Raw genomic sequence first — 7243 nt, 5'->3', positions numbered from 1 at the left:
TGCACTAGTTTTCTTTTGGAGAACTGCAATACTGGGATGGATTCCCCAGTGCTCAAAACTCAGTAGTGTCCATTTCAACCATGGGCTTAAAAGTATACATCATATGCTGTAATTTGAAGAACTCAGTCCATAAAAACCATGATTAAACAATAAACAACAGATAAGCCAAAAAGGGGGGCAAAAAAGGAAGAAACCATACACACAGGGAGTCCAATGGCTAACCAATTCCTATCAAAATGTCCATCGCAAGTGAGTGGTGTATCGTGAGAGATCCACTGTTTACATTTCCAATACTATAAACAGTATCCTGATTTTCATAACATGACATGCAGCATCCAAACCACAGAAATGTAGAAAAGGCACAGGCAAGGAGAAACACATCTTCATAGCATTACATTCAATAGCTGTTTAACGGTGAGCCTTCTTTTAGAGCTGTCCAACAATGCTGACTAATCCAGGTGACCTGTTTAATCAGACTTAATTGTCAAAAGGATTAACAATATCTAAGTAAAACAAGGCATGTATACATTAAAGAAAACAGCACGGAACTGTACTGCTTGTGAACTGTTTACAAAAACATACAAGATGTTGGATGGCACAAAGTATATAGTGCTAATAGAAACTGTTTAAGCTAAGCGCTTAACATAAACTGTCCATCTCTACCTGTAACAAAGAATATTTTAGGGGATTAAAAAACCCATTCCTTATGAAAAATAATGCTCTGAGCAAGAGGAGAATGGCCGACTGGCTCCCAAAACTGGTGACTGATTATGAGTCAAAGCAGAGTAAGCTGCTGCTCTTGCACCCTTCACTACATGGGGAGCATCCTGCCTGTTTAGCTGGTATTGAGGCAACTGGTCACAGTGAACTATCCAGGGGTGACTGAGGACTTGGGCTGCAGTCAGTCTTTGATGTGGGTTAACATGAAGCATTTTTGAAAGAAGGTCCTTAGCTGTATCTGAAACGGTATTCCAATAACCACCGCTGAGAGACAACTTCCCGCTACCTATTCGGGCCAAAATCTCCTCTGGGGTATCATCAGGACCAGTTACAAAAGGAGGGTAGCCAGCAAGCATGGTATAAAGTAGAACACCAAGGCTCCATATGTCCCATGCAGCATCGTAACCTTGCCCCTGTAAAACCTCTGGTGCAGCAAAACTTGCTGTGTAACATGGACTCCTCAGAAGACCTTTTCTACTCGTAGTTGTTTTGCAAGGCCAAATTCACAAAGTCGAATGGATTCTGGATTACCAGATTCATCAACATAAAGAATATTGCTAGGCTTCAGCTCTCCATGAACAACCCCTTGCGCATGGAGGTACTCAACCGTTCTTGTTATTGTGAACAGAACGGCACTAGCTTCTCGTTCCGAGAAAAAAATTTGTCTATGAATTTTATCCAGCAGTTGCCCTCCTTTTGTAAGTTCTGTTACTATGTATGTGTATTTTCCATCATCATGCACATCTTTTAGGGTAATAATATTTGGATGGTGGCCATAGCGCAGTAGGATTTCAATCTCCTCTGTTGGATCTCTTTTACTCTTGTCTATAATCTTTACAGCATATTCCTGTTTAAAGCTTTATGAATACATCTCTTATAGACACAGTAAGACCCAACTCTGATATCTTCCTTCACTTCGTATCTATCAGTAAACTGAATGCTGTTCCTGTGCAACTGCTGGACAACGGAATGCACTCCAACTGTCTGCACTGCCTGGCTTTCGTCATTTGATGCAATAGCTACAGAACTAAATCCCCGAACAAGTTGATGCGCATTAGCACTAGGTGGGAGACCAGGCAAATCTTCTGGAGTTTTTGCTGTAAACTCAGGGTCAAAATAAAACATATCTTCAGGTCTGCCAGTTGCAGGTTTAAAAGGGGGATCAATTTCTCTCCTGTACAATTTATTCCAATCTATTTTGGAAAAGAATGCATGCCTCTTAATTTCTTCAACTCCATCTAGGCCTGCTCCTAATCTGTTTGCTGGGTTTCTTTTGAAGAGCATTCGCAGAAGACTCTCTGCTTCCGGGCTCAAGAACTGGGCATTCCAAGTTTGGCCTCGAGAATCAGTGTCATGGTTTCTTTTCTGTCTTTCCCTTGGAAAGGCAGAGTACCAGTGAGCATTTCAAACATTACAACACCAAAAGACCACCAGTCTGCGCTCCGTGTAAGGCCTCCGCTCTTAATGACTTCTGGCGCCATATATTCCACTGTTGCACAGAAAGAGAAGGCTTTTTTTTCATGATCAATTGACACCTCACTTAAGCCAAAATCTGCTAATTGATATGTCCTTCCTCATCAAGAAGGATGTTTTCTGGTTTTAGGTCCCGGTATATTATTCCACCACTATGTACATGGTCTAAAGCAAGTGCTAATTCTGCCAGGTAAAATTTAACATCGTCTTCTGTGAACATCACCCTACGTTCTCCACATGCTCCAATTGCCTCTATTAAATTTCTTAGGGCTGTTTGGCAATGGGCTCTGTCTCCGGCCATATTATAGTTCCCGTTCGGATTTAGTGTCGGCCACGGATTTCTCCCTCCTCCCACCTGTCGTGCTAATTCCGCATCCTTAGTTAATACCTTCTCTCTTTCATCTGGGCAGAATGATTCTCGGAATAAGATTTGGGTGTCCCCCCGTTAGGATTGTGTCCCGTGCAGAGATTTGACAGTAACTGCGCCCGTGTTTCTGCATCCTCCCTTAATCTTGGCATTGTACAGCCCCATAAGGCTAAATCATTTGGGTTCCACGATGGATTAGTATAAACCGTCGATGTGGGGCATGCATAGTCACCCCCTGGCCGTAAAGCGGCCAGATTAGTCAAAACATTTGAAACCATGGGGCAAAATCCCACCCTTGCTACAGGAAGGTCTGGGGGAGGTCGGTACAGGGGCTGTAAGGTGGGGCAGGAGTCGGGGAGGGCCTTGTCTGGTCGTCGTTCGGGGCTGTAGCCTTACCTACGGCCAAAGTTACCTTACAGGTTAGTTCTTCCCTTAGCCCCTTTTGCCTCCCTGGATGTTGTCTCTCCCGCACCCATTCATCCCACACATACCAATAATCCATGTGTCCCGGGAACCGGTACTGAAGTTGGTCTCGCACAAAGGTCAGTCGATGTTGGTCAAAACTCCCTTGTGGTGGCCACTGATCTTCAATATCTCCATGGCGGGTGATGAATGGCCACCATTGTTGACATAGAACTACTGCGTCCTCCTTCAGTAGTGAATTTGCACCACAGATTTTTTCCCAGTTTTGTAATATCTCTACTAAGGGCGTCTCCCTCTCTACTCCAGTTACGTCACTCATGATTTAATCCGGGTGGGACTCAAACCCCCCCTTTAAAATCTCTCAAAAGCTCTCTAATCTGGGCAGGACTCGAACCCCCCTTTTAATCAGACGTCTTCTGTTGATCAGACTGCGTACAAACTCGTGTGCGATTTATGCTGATCAGGCTAGGCACCTCGGGTGGGACTTGAACCCCCCCCGAATTCTGTCCTTTTCCCTATATTGAATTTAGATTTAAGGGATTTAACACTCAACCACTCGAGCGATTCGGTGCGTCCCGTGTCCAAAATCCTCGGGTGAACTCACCCTGTGCTGCCAGTCAGAGGTTTGGATCCAAGAGGTTCCGAGAGTGACCTAGGGTCCCATCTGGGGTGCCAAACTGTTAAGGGGGAAGCCGCTGCCCGAGCATTCACACACCAATCAAGGAGTCGCACACACACCACCCGAGACTTTAACTGCTAGGACCAGCGTCCCTTCGCAGCGGGCGACTCCAGTGAGCCGACGGGTGCCCCTTTCGACTCCTCACATACACTCACTCACCCTCGGGCGCTTCTTCTTCCCTCAGGCTCCAGCCAAGGTTCCCCAAAGCAGACTCTCTAATCAAGGCCTTCAAAATAAAAGCCTAATTTACTCTATCTATGGTGCCCAAATTCAGACAGCTCAAGCTGGCTGTCTCTCGAGAGGGAACCTGAACACCACAATCCCTGGGCAATTATGCCCTTACAATCTAAATTCCCTCCCCTCACACCATAGTCTGGCCCAATGGTAAGATCGAGTCTGGGGGTCATCTTCTCTCTCATTGGGTGCTTTTCCTCGTCTCTCGGCTGGTTCTTCCTGCTGTGTTTTAGGCTACTTGTTACTATGTCTCCTTTTCCTGGGGCAAACTGGCTCTGGGGCTTTCCAAATCTTCTTACTCCTGCCATCAGATTATAGGTGAACGTTAAGCAACAGCATTAAGCAAGTTATGAGTCCTGCTTTATCATGAAGGACTACTTTTAAGCAGCTAAACAAAGTCCTTAAAGCCCTACAAAACATATTAACAGCCTCTCTAATTTCTATACATTCCTGTGCTATTACAGCCTAACAGCCTTATGCCGTTATTGCCACATGCTGTTTAGGTCTCGTTCGGGTGTGGTCTGCATGGTCCCCTAGCTCTGCTTTGCCACCTTCCACAACACTCGATCACTGATTGCTGATAGAAATGGGAAGCTCTGGCAAGACTGAGAGAATGAGGGGAGCGTTATGTTGCTAAGCAAGCCCCGAGCCTCAGCGCTGGTGGGGCTGTGAAAGGGCTGCCAAGGGAAGGTGAGGGCCAGCAAGAGTTTTCAGTCCTGGCACCTTCCCTGTGGGAGCACGGCAGGAGCCCCACAAGGAACCGCACAAAGCTGGCAGGGAATGGCACGGGGCAGTGGCTGGAGCAGAGACTGTGCCTTCTGCTTTACCTGAGAACAACATGGCCACTAGGAAGCGGAGTGCTGGAAACTACAGCTCCCAGCATGCCCTGGGAACCAACATGGCCGCCTGTCAGCCTCGTACCCCAGGACTACAGCCCCTGGCATGCCACTGGGGCACTCCTTCCTCCTGTCTGACCCTGCGGGGACACCGTCCCCCCGGCTGGACCCCACTCCTCCACAGGCCCCATGGCCGCCTCCCGGGGCAGCCCCAGTTCCCAGAGCCTTGGTGGAGCAGGGAGGAGGAGGAGGAGAGAGGGACAGAGGGGCAGAGAGGGGTGGGGTGGGGCGGAGAGTGGCAGGAGAGGGACGGGAGCAGGAGAGGGACGGCGGAAGAAAGCAGGAGCTGGTCAGGGAGTGGAGAAAGGAAACCCCTGGTGAGGAGCGGGCCCAGGGCCAGGGAGAAGGGGATGGAGGGGAAGGGGCAGGGGGCAGCCAGGAATGGTGATGAGCAGCAGGACAGAGGGAGAGAGAGGGCAGAGGAGGGCAGGAGGAAGGACAGACAGAGGGAGCGACACGGGCAGGGTGAGGGAGTGGGACGGAGGGACAGATAGACGGAAAAGGCAGCAGGAGAGCGGAGTGACAGAGAAATGGGACAGGGAGCAGGACAGAGGCACAGAGGGGAAAGGCTAGAGAGAGAAAGGGAGAGGCAGGGGACAGAGAGCGCAGGACAGAGAGCAAAGAAGGGCGGGAAACAATCCGGAGACTGAGAAACACAGAGAAATGCGGGTGAGGAGAGGGAGGCGTGAAGGACAGAAGAGCGATGGCCTCCAGGCTGGAGCCGGAGGAAGAGTGAAAAGGCTGGGGAGCAGGCGAGAGGCACAGAGAGAAAAAGAGACGGCCAGCCAGCCGACGGGTGTCCCTGTCGCACAGCTGATTTGGGGGTGGCAGGTCTCTTGTGCAGCTCTCTGGGAGTGGGGGAAAGAAAAGCAAATTGCTCCTTTTCGATTTTGTCCCCAGGGAGAGCCAGTGGAGACATGCTGTGCACTGGAGAGCATCCTGCAGGAGGTGACACACGTTTGAGGAGCGCTGCTGAAGCTGAGACCCACCTGACAGCAAAGGCACGCGCTGGCCACAGAGCATCCCAGGTGAGCTGATTCTTGGAGGCCAGCAAAGCAGCCTTCCTCTGCCCCTGGTTTTTGGTGAGAGATGGAGCAGCGCAGAGCTGTTTCTCAGGCATCCAGGCCTGACGAGAGTTTCCCCATGCCCCCAGGAGAGATCCTGCTCCCAGGAAGCACCTCCCCATCAGCAAAGGCCATATCCAGCCGCCTGGCTCTGGGCACGGCTGCCCCAAGGGGTGTCTCAGGGAGGACGGGCTGATGTGCTTGGTGGCTCTGACACAGAAATGATGAGCTGAAGCCCCGTGGTGATGGCGGGCCAGTTGAAAGTCTCCAAGTGCCCCAGCCTTTCTCCCCGGGAGTGTTTAAGGCAGGCACTTTTTCCGGGGTGACAGGTGATGTGAAGAGGGATGCTGTCCCATTCCCATTTCAAAGTTGTGACTTCTGAGAGCCGGGGCCACCTGAAGGCCCAGCCGGAGATCTCCAGGGAGTTTGGGTTCATTTTTTGGATATCTTCGGGCTACAGTGTGCTAGGGTTCTGGGATGCTAGGGTGACAGTGTGCAAGGGTTACAGAGTGGTAGGGTTCTGGGATGCCAGAGTTAAGTGAGTCAGGATTAAAGCGTGCTATTGTTCTGGAGAGGATCTGGGTTTGTTGGGCCTGGGTTCCTGGGGTTATGTTATTTTGGCTTCTCTTGTGTTCTGGGTGGATTGCTTTTTTGGAGAGTCCTTTTTTAGCTTGTTTGCCTGTTTAGGGTTTGGAGAGGGGCCTTTGATTTGTGTATGCTGTGGCTTCGGGTTGGCTTTTTTTTACAGTTCTGGTGGTTTATGTTGTGTTTTCTGTCTTGTAACTACCATTTGTGGTCTGGTGTGTGTGACCGGCTGGGCCAGTGTCACTTCTGCTGTGGTCCAACTCATTTCCAGTAAGTCGGTAGGTGGGTGGGTAGGGGGTAGGTAGGTAGGGTAGGTCTGGACTTGCGGTCCATAGCGGATGACTGCTGGAGGAGTAATGGGCAATTCTGGGGTGTGGGAGGACTTCTGGCCCATAGGTAATGACTGTCGGAGGAGTAAGTGTGCTTCGTAATTTGTGTGGACTGCCAAATTCACGGTCATTTGTCCTGCTTTGAGGAAGAGCCGTGGGAAGACAGCAGCCACCCGGAAGGACAAGGGTTTCCCCGAGGGTACGTGGCTTTTTGGTTTTTGCTTTTGAGTAAGCAACCTGCAAGGAGGCTGCTATCGTTAAGTTTAATGATGTTTTGTAAAGTCGTGGACTGAGTATCGCGTGACTTGAAACATCGCTGAAAACATGGTGCAGGTTGTCTGCGTGTTCTGGGTGCTTTGGTTTTGAACATCTGCTCGTGGGGGTAACTTCATACTGTCCTTAGCTCCTATCTCAAGGCACGACATGTGCTTAAGGCGAGGTTCCTCATCCACGATAGTGGATGTGAAGCCGTA

At 49.8% G+C, this 7243-nt stretch overlaps 1 pseudogene; it reads right to left on the bottom strand.

Moving 5' to 3' along the window:
* Positions 1–704: 704 nt before the first annotated feature.
* LOC127025994 (ribosomal protein S6 kinase alpha-3-like) lies at positions 705–2453 on the bottom strand (annotated as a pseudogene).
* Between the last annotated feature and the right edge of the window lie 4790 nt (positions 2454–7243).

This window comes from Gymnogyps californianus, chromosome 26 (genome assembly GCF_018139145.2).
Source record: "Gymnogyps californianus isolate 813 chromosome 26, ASM1813914v2, whole genome shotgun sequence".
Lineage (NCBI taxonomy): Eukaryota > Metazoa > Chordata > Aves > Accipitriformes > Cathartidae > Gymnogyps > Gymnogyps californianus.
This window is presented reverse-complemented; position numbering and strand designations above follow the sequence as displayed.